This window comes from Melospiza melodia, chromosome 3 (assembly GCF_035770615.1).
Source record: "Melospiza melodia melodia isolate bMelMel2 chromosome 3, bMelMel2.pri, whole genome shotgun sequence".
Taxonomy (NCBI): Eukaryota; Metazoa; Chordata; class Aves; order Passeriformes; family Passerellidae; genus Melospiza; species Melospiza melodia.
Window position 1 is genome coordinate 66,496,239 of NC_086196.1, and position 18,386 is coordinate 66,514,624.

General features: G+C 38.9%; 2 long non-coding RNA genes across 4 annotated transcripts in view; one reads left to right on the top strand and one right to left on the bottom strand.

Moving 5' to 3' along the window:
* Positions 1-18,386, bottom strand: part of LOC134416775 (uncharacterized) — a 211,378-nt gene that overhangs the window by 42,935 nt on the left and 150,057 nt on the right. The gene's annotated exons all lie outside the window — the stretch shown is intronic.
* Positions 1,693-18,077, top strand: LOC134415995 (uncharacterized). Of its 2 annotated transcripts, none has more exons than XR_010027156.1 (4): positions 1,693-1,727; positions 8,415-8,528; positions 10,871-10,975; positions 14,130-18,077. It is a non-coding gene; the product is annotated as an uncharacterized LOC134415995 (long non-coding RNA). The 2 variants fall into 2 exon arrangements; XR_010027155.1 differs by lacking the exons at positions 1,693-1,727; positions 14,130-18,077 and adding exons at positions 7,607-7,707; positions 12,787-13,005.

Sequence of the window (18,386 nt, forward strand, 5' to 3'; positions counted from 1 at the left end):
ACTCCCCATCAGTTGAAGCCTTGGATTGTCCTAAGCAGACAGGGACTGCAGGAGTTGATGTCCCTGCTGCCAGCCCATCCCACCCTGGCTCTGGTGGCCCTGCCAGCTGTGCCCAGCAGCACTCAGAGCTCTGCCTGGGCACACCTGGGGCCAGGCTGCATTTCACCAGCTCCCACCCTGCCCAGGGCTTAAGTTGTTCCTTGATTCTCTTTCTTGCCTGTAGCAAACAACCAATTCTTGCTTTTCCCCAAAGAGCAACAACTCTGTTTTCAAAGAGATGGAGGCTCTGCCCATGTCAGTAGCAAGAGACTCTGCTGTCCTTTGATGACTGCCAGCTGCTCCTGTGGGCCCACAGATGTGTCCCCTCACTTCCTGGCTGCCTTCAGACCTTCTTGAAATTAAGCGATAAACTTGATTGCCCTTCTCCCCAGACAACCCTTAGGTTTCTCATTGACTCCACAAATGAAAGCCCTGATTTTCAGCATCCACTGCTGGATCACAGCCTTCCAAGAGGCCTCTCTTTCTTTTCAACCCCTTTAGAAGGGGTGCATTTAACAAGATATATCAATATTTTGCAATAAATGGATGTAGTCAGCTTTTCCTATGACTTACCCAGTAAATGAACAGAGCTTTTATGAATTTTAGGCCCTGTTTTCTCCTTTTCACTTTAACTGAAGCCGTGGAAAAACTCCCAGACTGATGGCTTGAAATGGATTTCTGGTGGACATGTTTTTAAATCCAAGTCTTTTGCACTTTGGCAACACAGTGTCACTTTCACCTAATTTCCCTGACAATCTGCCAATAAAGCCAAAAGTCTGTTTAGCAAAAGTGAATTAAAGTGCACCTTTCTCATCTGAAGAAATAACATCTGCTGTTCTAAAGATAACTTGTTATTTCTCATGGAAACAAGATATTTAATATCTGAATCTTGTTTGTTTTCATCAAAACCTGGAAAAATAACAATAAACTGACTTATTTGGAAAGAAAAGTTTGTTTTTGAAGCACATGCTTTAAGAAATGTAAGATCCTGCCCTTCCTGCTCTGCTTGTCACAGAAGTTTTAATTTTGAATCTTTCAGTATTCCAGTATTAAACCTGATGAATTTGATTCCAAGTGTAAGTTCTTTCATCCCATGAGTCATTCAGCTTCTCTCTGGATGGGAGTTTTACTGATTCAAAGTTTTCTGTTTCGTAAACAAACTCATCATTTTTCCGTGGAAAATCATCACCTTACAAATGGATCTTGCAAGGACTCTTTGCCAGCTGACTAGTATCCCCCCCAAAAAAAAGAAATTTCAATGGTTTAGGCAATATTTTTTTTTCAATCCATTATGTTAACTTAGAAGAAAATCCTTACAATCTAAATCAGTGGAGATTTAATGGAAGTCTGTGAATTTAGCTGGAAAGTATTTTTCTAAGCATTTGGCAGATTAAATTTCTCAATATCAACAAACCTCTAATGTCACTTAAGTCCTGGAAATAGGGTTTATTTGTCTTATGGATGAATAAAGCTCCCTCCCAAGCACTGGATTCCATTCTTTGTGAAACTGGTGTCTTATGCAGCGCTGAGTGGATAACAAGGCATGCATTTAATACATAAAAATCAGAGTCATGAGACACTGAAAGTTAATTATAATGTAGCAGAGTTGAAGGGTCAGGATTAGCAGGCTAAGATTACTTGTCAGTTGGAGTAAAAAGACGAGGGAAGAAGAGGTCCATCACAGTAAGGTAATAAGAGAGGGCATTAAAAGGACATTTGTGGAGAGTATTTGTTTTGTTTCAGGTTTGTTTTGTTGCTGGGGGGCTTTGAGTGGTTTTTTGTTTGTTGGGCTTGTGGGCTTTTTTAAAGGAAAAATCTGCATTTGAAAATTGGTCCCAAGTATCCAAAAAATGGAGGAAGTTATTTGATTTTTGAACTTTTAACTTTGTGTTCTTTAAATCAGAAGCTTTAACTTTGTATACTTTTCTTTTCCTGGCATTGGTGAAGCACATTTTCCCTCTCATATTATTTCCATTCCAGCCTTGTGCTATGAAAGGAAAAACCTTACGGAAAGAACATAGTGCCTTGATTGTCTCTACATACTACATAAATTAAAAAAACTAAACAAGCTGAGCAGCATTTGGGACTAGATACATATTAAATACAAGTTAAATTGAGAAACAGACTGTACTAACTATAGGCAGAAGTGACATTTCATTTTCAGACACATTCCACATCCATGACACTTCAGCAGCATTTATCACATCAATTGCTAAAAATTAGATTTGGCTGGCAAAGAAAAAGGTGCAGAAGAAAGGTATTTGTCTTGGCTTCTCCAGAAACTTTCAGCTGTTTGTATTTAGGGAGTAGAACTATTTAACGTGGGCCTGGTCTTCAAGACTGTCCTCAGTTTCATATTCACTCCCTACTCTGGTAAACTTTGCAGTTGACTCCCATGGATATTTTGCTGAGGTTTCAATTTAACTGAGAGCTAGTGCAGAAAACTCTTCTGCCTGTGATTACTGCTGGTAATCAACCCCCTTAAAGCCAATGAGAATATTTACTTGAATTGTCTTAAATGTTCTTTCTAAACTTGAACAAAATTTTTTACCATGAGGTCAAGAACCTTTGATAATTCGTCAACAAAGAAAAAAAGTACCCTTCAGAAAGCTTCACAGACAATTAAAGATCTTACAAAAAGAAAAAAAAAAAAAAAAAAAACAGAAAAAAAGAAAAGAAGATAAAAAAGGTTTTTTTAAGGTTTTATTCTCCTTCACCCCCAAAACAAATAAAATTTAACTGGCTATGCAGTGGCTACTTAAAATAGCTGACATGGTGTCCTTGAGATACGCGGGACCAATGACAGCCTTAAAAAATGAACGTCCCTTGCGTATGTGAGACCTGCAGAATTTCTGGGATTTGTTGCAATTTTGTCCAACTGTTCTCTAAAGTGCACATGTGCTGCTATTCCTATTCCTAGCCTTTGTGGTTAGCTTGCCACTCGCCAAGTTTCCAAAATAAAATCTGAAGTTCCTACAGCAGACAGAAGTGTCCGGTAACAGGGTCCAGTACAGTTAGAGATTAGACTAGTGGGTAAATAAAATAATACATCACTTATTAGCTGCAGACTGGGGGAAGCCAAGCCCAGGAGCGGGGAGGATCAGCCCATGGCTGCCAGACACCGCTAAGCCGGCACAGAGCGCTAAGTAGGGCAGCAGCAGCCCAAATCAAAGGTTCACAAATTGGCAGGACACATTCTTTTGTTGCACAGTCACTGGTATTTGAAGGGTGAAATCCAAGCTGCGTTGAAGTCACCAGGAAAAGTTTCTGTGAGCCAGGACATCACCTTAATGGAAAGTAATTAACCTCACTATTCCTGCCAAGAGTTTGGGTCTGTGGGCACCAACCCATTAAGCCCCGAAACTCGCCTGTGCTACAAGAGCAGTCATTGCAAAAATGTGCACAGCATGGCAGGAGGAAAGGTTGCCCAGGCGAGGTTTGCACGCTGTGGTGGTTGCATGATTATATAGGAGAGTGTCTCCTTTTCCAAGCCAATATCAGTGATAATCAGCAGTGATGTGAAAAGAGATGATGAAAAATTACAAGAGAGCATTTCAAATTCAGTTTTGGCAGTAGGCAAAACTCGCATCTTCCAACAGCTCTGTCTGAAGGATGGAAAGCAGCCCAACTCAGTGCCCTGTTATCTGAGAATGGGCTTAAACTTGTGCCCATATTTTAGGCACCCAATTTCTCCTCTGGTGGAAAAAAACCAGTAAGAGATAACTTATCATACTGAACATTATGTTTACTTCAAGATCATTTTTCTCTTTGTTAAAATAGGAGACCTTTCTACCTTCATACACATAAACCAGAGGTTTACTGGAATTGCTCCCACAGAGCCCACTGACAAAGATGAGACATTGATAATTCCTTTGCACCACTGCTTTATACTGAGTCAGACTGGATTAACTAAATTTGGTAAGGGAATCCATTCCGGGAGGAAGAGGTCTTGACTCATTACCATGGGAAAGACCAAAACTGAGCTGATTAAAACCAGTAAATGTTCTAAAGCATGAAATAAGATGTTGTCTCCTCTGTCACTGAATAAGATCTTCCAAAGGAGTGGTCTGAAATCTTGTTCTAGATGAAGGGATAGCAGAGGCATTTTAGAAATATGTCAGTTTTTATTTCCAACTTTACAGAAAATATTGTCCCTTCCTGTCAGAGGAGCATCTGGCCATGGTGAGCCAAATAACTGTTGATTACCATAATTCGCTATATCTGGAGCTGGATGTGAACATCACACATTTCCAGCCTTCAGAAAATGCCCTTTCTCCCAGCAGAGACCACCACATCTCCACCAGGCCCACATTCCACTGGCATTCATCCAGCTTCCTCATGTCAGTGGGGCTATGCAGTGCTGCATTTCAGTGCAACCATCAGGCTGCTGTTTGTCTTAGAAACACACTCTGCTCAAGGGCACTATGAAACCTGAACTCCTGTGATACACACTGGATCTCAAAACCAGGGAGAAAGTACATAGAAACACTAGAGAAAGCATTTCTAACTCATTGAAATCACTTCTCAAAGAAGGTCACAGACAGGCTCTGGCCACTCAGAGGAGACGACAAAACTTCCCCCTCCTCCCCCCTCTCCTTTACCACCAGAAAAGAAAACAGCAACCAAAGTTAACTTAAAAAAAAAATTAAAATTATTACCAACTTTAAAAGACAATAACTACTGAAAATCCATCCCAAACACCAACTCTCTGCTAAACAGAATTTTAACCCTGAAAACACTCATGTATGAAAAGTTCAAAGACTGCAGCAGGGGTTTTGTCAGTATGGCAGACAGGATGTAAGTGTGTATTAGCACAGAGAGCAGATACTCATTACAGTGGGGGCTTGGGTAGGGTTCTGCTTTACTGTTGTGAAAGCACTGGAAAGCACTTCTTTGGGGCCTGTATTAGGATCACAAATAATGTTCTCCAAAATCAGTTTTGTCTAGGACCATACAGAAACCCTGAAACTCATATCATCAGCATTATTATGAATGTGATTAACTCTTAAAGTTTCCCTTAGTTCAGATAAATGCCCTAAAAATTGTTATCTCTGAAGGGGATTTGTGAAAGTGTTTTTATTTGTGTTCAAAAAGTGTTCTGATGTTAGGATTCAGTGATTAGAAGCAATAAACATTCATAACAGACTTTTTCTGGTCCAATAACTACAGATTATACAAGACATAGTCAAGTGAACATTACTGGAATTGGCCTGATATCAGATACCCAGAGCATGTTTTCAGACTTGTTGGTTCTGATTGCAAATGAGCTTGTCTTCCATTTTAACTACAGTTCATTTCCAAGGAGCAATTTCTACTGTTTTAAAATCAGTCTGTACATGTTGTACCTAAAAGCAAATTAAAAACATTTAAAGATGGGAAGCAGCATTGTGTGTATTTCCAGAGAAAACAGCCATTTCAGCAGAAAATCGTGCCTGGCAGTAAATACCTGACCTTAAGCAGCCTGGCAACAGAGATCTTACATGGCATGGTGATGTATCTCCAAAAGATTAATCTGATTGATAAAAATTTATAATAATTTTATTTTCCTTTGGCGTTACAGGCAGTTTCAGAGAGTGTAAATCCTTCTTGGACTGAAAAAATCAAAAAAAAATCAATGAAGTCAAGAAGAGTTTTTAATAATGAATCAGTGTATAGCCCATGTATTTTCACACGTCTTTGAGATAAAAATATATTTTAAAACACCTTCTTTGTGTTTCTGCACGACCAGAATTATTTGCTGGGCTACTCACATGAGGCTTGCAATATCCCAATTCCACCTGTTTTATAACTTACTGTCACCTCTTTTATCCATAACAAGGGTGCAACGCCTACCTGAGACCTGATCTGCTCCCTTCTGCCTTTGATGTTCCTCACTCTGTGCTAGGGGTCACGGTGCTGGCAGACATGCCAGGGCTATGAATGATTTAAAGCAACAGGTGAAAGTCTAAATGAGTGTATTTAGCAGCACCTTTCAAGGACTCTGTATCAGCTATGCTTGATCGTATTCCACGAGCGTTCTCAGATGCACTTTCCTTTGTGTTGCTGTTTAGTGGCACGGCCACATTTCATCTAAGTTTGCTATTCTGTGAATATCACATGTTCATCTTGTAAAGCTGGACTTGTGGGGATGGTTAATCTCCCGTGCTTTCATCACTCAATATGGGACAGATGCACTTCAGTGTTAAGCAAACTATTAATATTTCCTACATTTCCCATGAAAATACTTCTGCCTGCATCTCATCCACTTACACTTTCTGTCTTTAACATTCACTTCTGCTGCCTCCTCTTACTGCAAGAGTCAGAAGTCTCCTATGCCCTAAACAATTTGCTGGTTTGCCTAGATTGCTTCAAATCTTTTTCTTTAAAAACACTTCTAGAGCTACATTATCCCACAAAGCTTTGATGGCTCATCACCCCCTGAGGCATGGCATGACCTTTGGCTAGAATTCCACCACTGAGCTATGATCAGATGCTCTTCTTTTGCACAACTGCAAATTAGAAGAATCCCTACTCTTATCTTCAAATGCTTCCCAAGATGTTACATTTGCATGACAGGTGTAATGACTGACTTAATTGTGAAAAAAATAATTAAATCAAACAAATCGAATGCAAAAACTGCAAAGTCCCCAAATGAAGCAAAAGGATACTGAGAACTATAAAGTGGAAAGAATGTCATTAGAGGTCATCTGTAAATATTGCACTGTCCACTAAAATAACAGACACAAAAGCAACTGGGAGAACATGCATCCCTGATCTCAGGCTTTCAGTACTGAAAATTTCTGTATTCAGCAAGGAAAAATTTTTTATTTTCTTTCTTGTTCTGCTTTCATTTATCTTATAGCAATATAAATGTACTTATGCAAATTAAGGACTAAACAAAAATTATTCCTAGATCAGAGAATTATTCCAAGTCAGTCAGGATTTCCTCATTAGATAACATGCTATTTACTGTACATTGAATAGCAAGATTGGCTCTTCATGCTGATAAGAGAAGCAGTGCTGATAAAAGTTGGAGAACAGATCAGGAACTAGAAACAGTCTGTTTTAATCCATGCTACCCCACTGCTCAGTCATAATGCTGACTGAAATGTTACACAACTCAATGCCTCTACAATGTGCTTCTAGCTCTAATGCTGTACAAAATTCTTTAGCAGTACTAGTAGCCTCAAAGAGAAAAATGAAGGGATCACTCAAATGTGTCCTTGAGTTCCTGGCAGCATTCTGTAGCACATCAAGAACTTAATGTTTTCAGGAGTTTAAATATAGGTGAATTCCGTTTAAATTAAAGATTTTTAAATAAAAAATAAATAATTAAAATCAGCAGAAATTAAACATGCACTCTTGGCTTCAGACTCCATTTGCAGATTGATAATGATCAGCACCTATAAATCCTCATGGGCAGTGAAACGCTGGAAGGGAAAGAGAACGTTTTCAACAATAGCTGATGTCTGCATCAGCAACAAAAACAGTCTCTGAGCGCTGGCATCAAGGAGCATTTGATGTGAACAAAGTGACATCTTGTTTCATCAAAGGTTAATGAGTACAGCAGCTCTGTCAGCAATACATTGAGACAGCAGTGTCACTGTTCGTCATACTTGGTGGGTTCAAGGCAGGCTGCAAGCATCACCATCCACGGGTCTGTCGGGGTTTCTGTTCTCTCCCGGTTCAGTAAGTTTAATGTGACAAGTTAGAATTTCCCCATAAGCAACACTTCATGCTGCTTTTCTGTAGAGCAAAAGTGTTTTTGTAAGCCTGGTACTTGTGCTGACTGGAAAACTAGAGGCTTTTCTCAGTGAATTTAGTTAAACTAGAAAGTATTAGAAAAGATGTAATAAAACGTTATTAACCTTTAATTTTGTTTTACAATTTTCTGATAAAAAGATTTTGATGGATTTTAATTTTTGAAAATGTAATATTGCTGAGTTAAAAACTTTCTTTCCAAGCAAATATATTTGTGTAAAACTAAAAGCTTGGATATTTATCCACAACTGTCCATGAAAATTAATGGAAAACTATATATCAGCATTAATGGGGAGACAAAATAACCAAGCAGCAGTGAATTGTTGTATAGACAAATTTCAGCGCTATGCACAAATTCTGCTGCTAGATCCAGTGTCACTGGGCAGTGGTCAAAATATTACAACTGACTTCTGAGCTGGTAGTGATTTCTGTCAGTATCTCAGGAAATTATGATGGGCCTAAACAAGCACCTGACTACAGGGAAGATTAAATAAGACTCCATGCATGAGTAAGAGTTTGGGATCTGGACCTTTGATGCAATAGCACTTGTTGAATTCTGTCATCCAAGCTCACAACAAACAGCAGCTTGTTTCCCTGATGGATAATGCCTTTCTCTGATACTAATATTTCTCTAGCTGAGGACATGACATGGATGCTGCTTTGTCACCTCAAATGCCATCAGCTTCCAGTATCCATGACTGAAGCCAAGGATGAGAAGCTTCTTTCTGCCTGGGAGCTGGCCAGATGAGGTAAAAGTGTTTGTAGCCTTTAGCAAAGCAGCAGTGCTATGCATTATTTATTATGCTACCATCCTATGAGTTGTGCTTACAATGCTGCTGGAAGTGCTTCTGAGTCCCAATGCTATTGGCAAGTTGCGGCTATTTTCAAAGGCTTTGGTTCTCCCTCCTCTGAGGGCTGAATGACTCATTTAGGACAGTATTTCTGTTAGCCTTTGCTTTGCATAAGACAAACTTTCAGCTCTGTCAGTCTCCAGGCAGACAAACCTTAACAGCTTAGTGCACAAAGGTCATGTTTACGTCACTGCATATCTGTGTTTCACAATACAACCTGTACTTCATGGAAAAATCATAGAAAAGGTGGTCCAAATGGAGCTCAGGAGGCCTTGCAGTTATCAGGTATTCTTATGTAATTCCTGACAGACATTTGCATAATCCTGTTCTAAAAACCAGTTTTTGAAATAGAGGTTGTAGATGTCCCACATAGTCCCTTCAACCTTTGCCTTAGAAAGGTTCCCTCTCTCCCATAAAATATCCACCTTACCTCTTTCTTGGTGCTAAGGCTGATTTCATCACTGTGCACAAGTCAGACTATTGCTCTCCTTCCTGCTGCCCCTTCTAAAGCTAACCAGATATTCTTTTGTCTTCTCTGGATGCCTCAGTGCTTCACAGAACTGGGAATCCTATACATAACTTTTCCTATTTCCTCTTTAGGAAGCTGTAGCAGCTTTCCTGGATCAGATTATGCAGTGATGAGGATTTTAATTTGTGCCTCACCTGTTCTAGTCATGCACAAAGCAGTCCCATCTGTGCTGCAAATCTTATTCTTTCACTTTTTGGCAAAAATTCCATCCCATTTGCTAAGGATAAAGATAGCTTCAAGTTTGGAGATACTCTTTTGGCAAGTCCATTCTCTGGTTTTCAAACAGAGGGAATGAAGGCAGGCATGACTTTTGCCCTGGTTTCCTAAGGATAAGAGACCTACACAATCATGCTACACAAGACTTTCTGTCCACCCATCCCACCCCCATAACAGCTTCTGATCTTTTAGGTGGTGTCGGTCTGATTTGACAGGAATGAATAGTTCAAAGACTGAGTTTCTGCAAGGGAAGGAGAAGAAAAGTAATGGGCAACCAACAAAGGACAAGGGTATGAAACAGAATAAGCAGATATTCAAAATCCTTTTAGGAGAGACACATAAAAAATATCTGTTTTTCAGGACAAATTTGCCCTGAAGAGTAGCCTACAGCACATATTGGGCTTCCCAATTCCAGAACTCCTGAATCCATTTGCACTAACATGGAAAATAAGTTTGAAAATAAGACATTAAATTCTCTGTGAATAGGGTTATTATTTCTGTGAAGCACCTTTCATCAACAGATCTGACAGCATGAGACAAAAGGAGGCCTTGAGCATTATCTCTGGTTCATGAAGAACTGAGAGGTGATGCAACTTGCCTGAGGTCACTAGATCAATGGAGAGCCCAGGTGCCCCTGGAGCAGTTTTCCATACTGCTTCAGGAACACCTCAAATAGAATCTGGTTACTTTTATTTTGCTATCCTATTTTTCCCTGTGTAGACTTTACACTCATATGGGAGAGTGACCTAAGTTACTTTTTATTTTTACCTGGCAGACACAAACCAACAGAAAATAGCACATCTCAGATTTTGTCAACTGTATTCAAGTGGGTATCCAAATGTTGAAGCATTCCAACAAAGATAGTTACTTTTAAAAATTAAGTTATCTCTGTCTGAATTAAGCCAGGTAGTTCCAAAATCATCTCCAGTCCCAGATGATTGAGGGCAGAAAGTCTTGCTGAGTTCTGGCCTGGGGTTCCTATGCTTGTCCAGAGAAGTACTATTTGCTTCCACATAAAAATCATGTAACCCCTGTGTCCTCTAAATCTCAACATATTATTTGCTTACCTTTAGATATAGTCTAGGATATTATGTAGCCTTAACAGCTGTATTCAGCTATCCTAAATAATTCTGTTCCATAATCAATGTCCATTCACAAGCCGTTTCTAATAATCATTCTGTCTGAAAAAATGTCATACTGAAAATGAAATTTCATGGGGGATCCATACTCATTTCATCAGAACCTCTTCTATTACTCCAGAAAAATCCATTCAATATCAGTAATTGAGGATAAAACACAAAACAGTGTTCCCCTACTGAATATTAGCAATAAAGAATGATTCATTGGGAATAAGCCTTCCAATTGCAATTCCATCTAAATAACTAAATAAATGAATTGCTAAAGGCACTGAATCCCAATGATGTCTCTAAGATGTCAAGAAGGGACAAAAAGCTAGGTCTTGCCATACAACTGAATTTAAAATTAAATTATCCAGCAGCCTCCCGTACCCATCACGAGTGATCCTTCTCATATCTTCAGCTATGCAGATTTGAAGAACCTTAGAATGGTAGGAGATGGCCATTGAGGAGAGCTGATAAAGGTAAGTGGTACTTGAGTTTTAAACTAGTTAGGGATACTTTATTCTGGCCATATCAAGATCTTGGCATGCCTGTGCCTTCATCAACACAGGTATAACAATGCTAATGTTGGGATTACTGCCCTGAGCCCCAGTGAAGCCAGTAGACCTCTCCAAGACAGCCACTCACCTCTGTGACCATCAGGCTGAGCTGGCCAAGCAGAATTCTGACTATAACTGAGATGCTGCATCACTGCTATTCCAAATATATTTCATGCTTATACACATATCTACTTCTGCTTGGACGTTTTCATTTGAATTTTCTTTTTTTCATAGTAGTTTTGGGCATTGTTTCACTAAGACACTTCAGCAAATGCTTACTTTTCATCATGTAAGTAACAGAATCATCTTTTACAAAGCAGGGCTTCTACAACATGGTCTTTTTCCATCTGACATACAGAAAGGACTTAAACATGTTTATGCCTTGTGTTGAACTGGAAACATTGCTCTAGTGACAGAATCAGGGCTACTGGCAGCAGTCACCATCCCAATCCTGCTGCACCACTGGAACTCACACCTGATCTGGAAAAGTCTTTTTATTCAACTCCTGTGCCCTTTACTGAGGGCATCACCAGTAGTTTTGGAAAGAACACTTCTTTTTGAAGCCTCTTCTTCAATTCTCTATCATGTACAGCTTTTAAACCAGTACATAGACACAGTGTTAAAACCAGGACAAATACAGGAGAAAGAAAAAAGGAGAAAAATAAGGTTTGTTTTCTGTCAGAAGAATCTCTACTGTAATGTGGTGCCTGCTGAAATTAAGGACATAGACATGGACCAGAACAATATTCTGAAAATAACAGTGCACAGAAGACTCTGCATTGATATGTAATATACAGAAATGTTCAGATTTCAATAACGAACATACACTGTTAATTAGGTTTGAGTTGAAAATAATAGCAAACACTCTGTGGGGATTAGAACAAAGACTGTGAGCATGCACTTACACTGAGGGTGATTTTAGTCAGCTTTTTTGTGGGTTGAAATTAATGAAAGGAGAGAAAGAACCAGTGGAATATGAATAGAAACAAAATTATTTAATTAACCAAAGTGTTTTTTAGATGTATAATCAGTTTCAGAGCCTAACACTTACTGCTTTCAATAGCAGTTTAAAACACTACTTGGTATGTTAAGGATTATGTGCATGCTTGAATGAAAGTAGGGATTTGGATTATTTCTTTGATCATTTAGGTTATGGCATTGCTGCCCCATGCATGCATATCTAAATGGGATGGCCCACATGAGTAAGGTTGGTCATGTACATGTGTGGCAGCCACACATGTAACCTCTGTCCTGAGCCTTTGATTGTGATGAGTTGGTATTTTAAACTTTTTTCTCTATTTCAATTGTAAAATCGATCAGAAATGCAAAGAATTGAATTTCATTTCCACATTAAAAAGAGGCTAAACATGACATTTTTGTTCGCGTGTCTAAGAAACAAATAAAGTAAGTTGGCTGTAAATTTCTTGGCTGGGAAAGAGAAAATTCATAGGAAGAATCCTGGTCTTAATGGACATTTGGCTGAGCCCAGGAGGGCCCTGTATCTTCATTCAGATCAGTCTCTCAGACACAGTAGGGAACTCCAGGGCTGAAGAGATCAATCTGCAGGTTTGGTTTAAGTCAGGGACTCCCAGGCTGGGAACTCAAATAATATACTCAAATAATCTATGTCAAATAATCAAGCACAGAGATGATGTTGCCAAATACTGCGTTTTACATGTTTCCAAACCTGTGCTTCAAATGCACACAAGGGATATTCTTCATTTTATTTGCAGGCTTGGTTGCCACTCTAGAAATCATCTGCTGTCAGAGGATGAGCATAGTTGATGTCTAAAAAGAGGTGCACAAGATACAGAAGTCCTTATGTCAAATTTTGCCTGCTTTCACGGTGTGAAAATGTCAAAATCAGTTTGAAATTCAACTGATCTATGGATAATATAAAAATTTCACAAAACTATAAGGTAAAAGTATACTACATAAACCCACAGCATCAAATCATCCACTAATATAAATGCACAACATATATACCTTGTCTAGTTTCTGTACATTTCCCACATATTTGTGTAATGGAGACTTTCTCTAAAAAATGAAAACTGATTCGAATCATGTAGTCCAAGATTTTACTTTGAAAACCAATCAACACGTAGGGAGCGACACTGTTATGTTCTCTGTGAGCTCCCTTCCAGATTTTCATATGCTGGAAAGATTATAGCAGCATGTAATGAGCTACATGTACATCCATGCTATCTGACATCATTAGCATGTATACACACACCCCTAAAAAAAAATAACTGTGTGTTCAGATATCTCAGCCCGTCTTCCTGGCAATTACTCAACTAATCTTTTCACTAGGAGCCCTCACCATCTTACTTCTTTCTCCTCAATGTGAGCAGATACTTCCCATGTCCCCACCAACACTACAGAATTATGAAGAGTGAGATGGAGGATGGTTCCTCAAACTCAGCTCATATATTCCTAGATTTACTTCAGTAAACCACAAATGGGGCAAAAAACCCAAACCAAACCCAAACCAACCAAACAAACAACAAAAACCCCCCAACTCCATAAAAGTTGTTTGTAATTGGCAGTTTCAAGTGCTATTACAAGGAAGACAAATTTTGTAGTTACCACATCAAGATAACAATAAAGTGTTTGGGTTCTCCTTTACCCTGGATTCATCTATGTTACACACTCCCAAATCAAGTCAGAGTACTTCAAACACACATGGCATGAAATAGAGGCCGACTAGTAAGACTTGTATGTATCCACTGTGCATGTATAAGCTCAGTACATTCCTTTTATGTTATCATATATTTTTCCCCATGACTTTCTCTGGGACAAGATCATTTTGCTTGCACAAGTTTTAGCACAGCTGAGTCCTGACCAATGATGCACACTCTGAGTGCTGAATATAAGAGTCAAAAACTTCCAGGCACTATTCCTTTACCATTGACCAGTTTTGAATTATCAAGGCACTGCAGCAGTTCTTCTAAAAATAGGATTAACACCATCATTTTTAGAGCAAGGGCAACTACTTTTGATAGTCTGTATTTTAGACCTGCAAAATAGCTAGAGGAATAAATTCTTACTAAAATAATTATTTTTTTTATCACTGCAGATTCCAAAAGAAATAAATGCTGACCAGGAGAGAGAAGATATATGGATTTTTCAGACAAGACAGATATCTCCAAATGAAAAAGGTTTAATGAAATCCGGTCTTGACCAATTCAGGAACTAATTAAAGTGGTGTTGAAACCTCCGAGAGTATACAGAGGACAGGAACAAGAAGAAAAGAGGAAGAAGGAATGTCAGAGTAATTGCTGAATTCACAACCCACTCTAGTCCTGGAAAGGTTCTAGAGCAAATGATAGAGCAAAAACTTTCAACCACTGGAATATAACAGTGATAAGAAGAGTAAGGAAAAGAACAGGATATGTCAGCTCAGTTTCTGTCTTTGATGGATTACTAGGTTCAGTATGTAACAGGAGAGAAGTAGATGTATTGCAGCTTGAATAAGAATTTTGACATGTACACACAACTATATAATATCAGTGAAAGAAATAGTTTAAATGAAAACATCACAATGTTCACAACTGAGCAAAGAACACTAATTGGTGATTTGCTGCTGAAACAGTTTATACAAAGGAACAGATATTTGAAATAACCTTGAGGTATTTGTACTGGAAATTATTTATTTTAATGAATTATATTCATTATATTTCCATTACAATGGAAAAGGAAAGGCGAAATCTGTACAGATAGCAATCAAGTAAGGAGATTCTGCCAGTAGATTCATGACCTGATCCTGTGCTCTAGGACTCTTGAGTCGTATGGAAATACTGGAATACAATAAGGTGATAAAGGACTCCAGAACAGTCAATAAGTCCAAAACTAGAAGATGAATCTTGCTACAAATTGCTTTCAAATATTACAGTTTGGGGGGAAACAAATCACAGGTGCCAAGATAACCAGCAAGAGAAACACATGATCTTCCTTTTCCCCAATGGCAATTTTAAGCAACTGTGTTAATAGCAATTGCAGACAGGGCACAGTGAGTTTGGAGATACTATATAGATACAGCAATGACAGTCTATTGGCCAGCATAGCTGCAGAGGTGTGTGCACAGAACAGAAAAACCTCCAGCCAGTCACATCTAAGAAGGTGTTTTGTTGGCAGATTGCCTGAGAAAGCTCTTCCCAACACCACCTGGCATGAAAGCACCAACTAGAGAAACATAACCAAGACAGCCAGCAGGGCATATAGGAAGGAAACTTTTTACAACAATTAAATTCATTCAATTAAAGACCCATTTGACATTGTGAGAGGGGAAAAAAAATCCAGCTAAAAACCCCCACAAGGTAAACTTCCTACACAATTAGGCTTTGTTTTCTCTGTTTGGACGTTCAATCTGTCATCACAATGTCTTTGAAACCTTGTTTGCAATGAAGACAGGTTACAATGGAGCAAAGGAGATAAAAGTTGGTGACAGACAAGGTCCAGAAAGGATTTTTATTGGCTGAAATAAATTTTATCTAGGAAGTCAGTGAAGAATCACACTGCAAACTAATTCAAACCATACATATATTTCTTTCTTTCAAACATTTCTGAATATTTTGGAATAAAGGGAATAATTCTGGGCATTCATACAACTAAACTGAAATTATAGTCAGAAGTTATATGAGTACTCAAAAATTATTTATTTTTGCAAATAGTTTGCTGAATTTTCTTCTCAGATATGCGTTGCCATGTGGCAGGAGAAAAACCAAGGCTGACTGGAAGTTTGAACACAGGGCTGTTTGTGAGGCCACATGTGAGAAATATAGGTTACACTGTGCTTTGCTTTTGGCATCTAAGAAACCTGTCTGAGTGAACATACCTGCCAAAAGTTACATTAGCAACAAGGTATCTTGTGTCTGTGCCAGCACATTTCCCTTCAAACATGGAAATAACTTACCCCACGTGTCTGGCCTTCACTGATGCTTTGAAGGCCGAAACATATCTGCTGCAAATTAATTTGAGTTTTTGCTTTGGATGAAGGGACCAGGCTGCTGACTTTGTGGTATTTGGAGCACAAGGTGAGAGACTGAGAGAACTGGATTTGTCCCGACTTGAGAGGGCAAAATGAGATCTTATGATTTTATTCATCTATATAACATATGCTTCTAAAGAAGAGAGCGCCAAACTTCTGGAGGTGCACAGGAAAGAGGCAATAAACACAGGCTGCAACCAAGGAAATTCCAGTTAGGTACTGGGAACTTTTTTCATCATTAGAGTGGTCACAGACTGGAACAGGTGTGCAGGGGGACAAGGAGTCTCCATTCTTGCAGGTGTTTGAAACCCAACTGGTCAGAGCCCTGAGCAGCCCAAGTTATCTTTGTAGCTGGATCTAATTTCAAAGTTGGATGTGCTCTAAACATGCCTGTTGGACCAGACAGCTTCCAAGGATGAGTTATTCCCTGACTGAGGGAGCTGCTGCAAGGCTGCTCAGCTCTATTAAAAAGGTGCCTCATAAGAAACAGGCCCTGATCTTAACAGCATCAACAACAAAACATCAACTTTTAGATGCTTCTCTCTGCTCCATATGCCAGCAGGTTATTAAGAAAGGTTATTGCTTTTCAGATCTGCCCCAGAATGTGTTGTACATTCTATCAATGCACAAAAAGTTCCTGTGGTTGTATTTTCTCAAATGGGAGTTTTTCCTTCATGGGCACTGCTTCAAAGACCTTACAAGAAAAGGGAGGTGCAGGCTTTGTTTTTTTATCTTGTACTGACAGAAGAGAGACATCCCCTCGTTATGCTTGCACTAGAACACAACAACTCTGAGTTGGTTTTATTTTTCTGTGTGTATGTTTGCTTTTGTTTTTTAACATCCTTAAAAGTCTCCTAGTGTTAGAACTAAAAACAAGCGAACAAACAAAAAACCCAAACAGGATCTGAGCTTCACGTTACATTTGTATCCAGCATCTGCAATCTGATCTCAACGAAACAAGGGGTTTGTTTAGAATGAGTCTGGATTCTAAACAAACAAGTGAAGAGTTAGAAGATACTCTCAAAGCACATACAAACCACACATTAAATAGACACTGCACAGGACTTGGAGATTTTTCTATATTACTCAGTTCTTCACAAAAACACTAAAGAAACTTGGCCAAGATATTTTGTTTTTCTCTGTCTTGCTTCTCTCCCATAAAAATGAAAATGATGTCACCTTTTTGCCACTCTTTCCCTTTCTAAATATACAGGGCTGAAAAACCCATGGGAAGGAGTTCTGTCCAATTTCACTATGAACTAACCAGCAGTCAGTCTATTAAAAAAAGTATGAATAATATATAGTGAACAGAAAGAAAAAGAAATAAAGAAAAAGAACAAGTGCTCCCTTGCAAATATACTGATTTGGCTTAATTGAAAACCTTATGACTCTTGGAGGGGAAAGGCTTTCCCCACATTCTTACACAGCACTGTCTGTCTGTTGTGCCATCCAGATTGTGTCCAAAAGTCCACAACAAAAGTCTCCCTCCAGGACAGCTTCTTTTGCAAGAAGCATTTCCCACTGAGATGCATATTTAGAAACAATCCCCTAGGATCTGTGTGAGGAATCTGATGGAATCTAAGCCTGTGGCACAGAAAGCAGACACCTGACACATGAAGACAGGACACGGTGTCACATGAAGACACATCGTCAGTTTGTTTCATCAGTTTGCATAAATCTGCAGAGCTGGCTTTGGGTTCTAAACCAAAATGCCCATGCAGGTAACACTCTGCAGAGTGTAAAAAAAACATTTAAATTGATGAGAAAGGCAGGGCAGGCCTCAGTGCTGTTTTGGTTTCCAGAGTTCTTGAGAACATTCATTTTCAGGCCCTATTGTGAAGAGGTTCTCCAATTTCCCCTCAAAGCAAACCTTCTTGCTTGTGACATTCCTAGTTATTTTATAATCCAAGCTCTCACACACTATTTGGAAGCAATGGCCACAGAGAGGGCCCTCATGCCAGTGTGTCCTAAGAGAACAAGTCCTTCATTGTTGCCCAAGCATCCTATGTCAATACAATAAAATCACTGTCTTCTGTTCTCAATGTTCCATTTGTTTATGATTACAATGTTTATTTCTTGCTGTGAGACTATAACTCTGCACACTTTCTTCTGTTAAAATACATTTCACCATTACATTTGCATTCATTTTAAAGGATTACCCTGTAATGCTTTTCCCGCCCCTCACCCACTTCTCAGCTTGTTGCCAGAGCAGGAAAATTCTCTTGCACATATGCAAAATAATATCATGTTTCTTTTTTAGAAGTGTTAATAATTGGGTTACAATGGCATGCCTGTGGTGACAACATGTAAAAAAAAAAAGTATTTATGTACTTGCTTTACATAAAT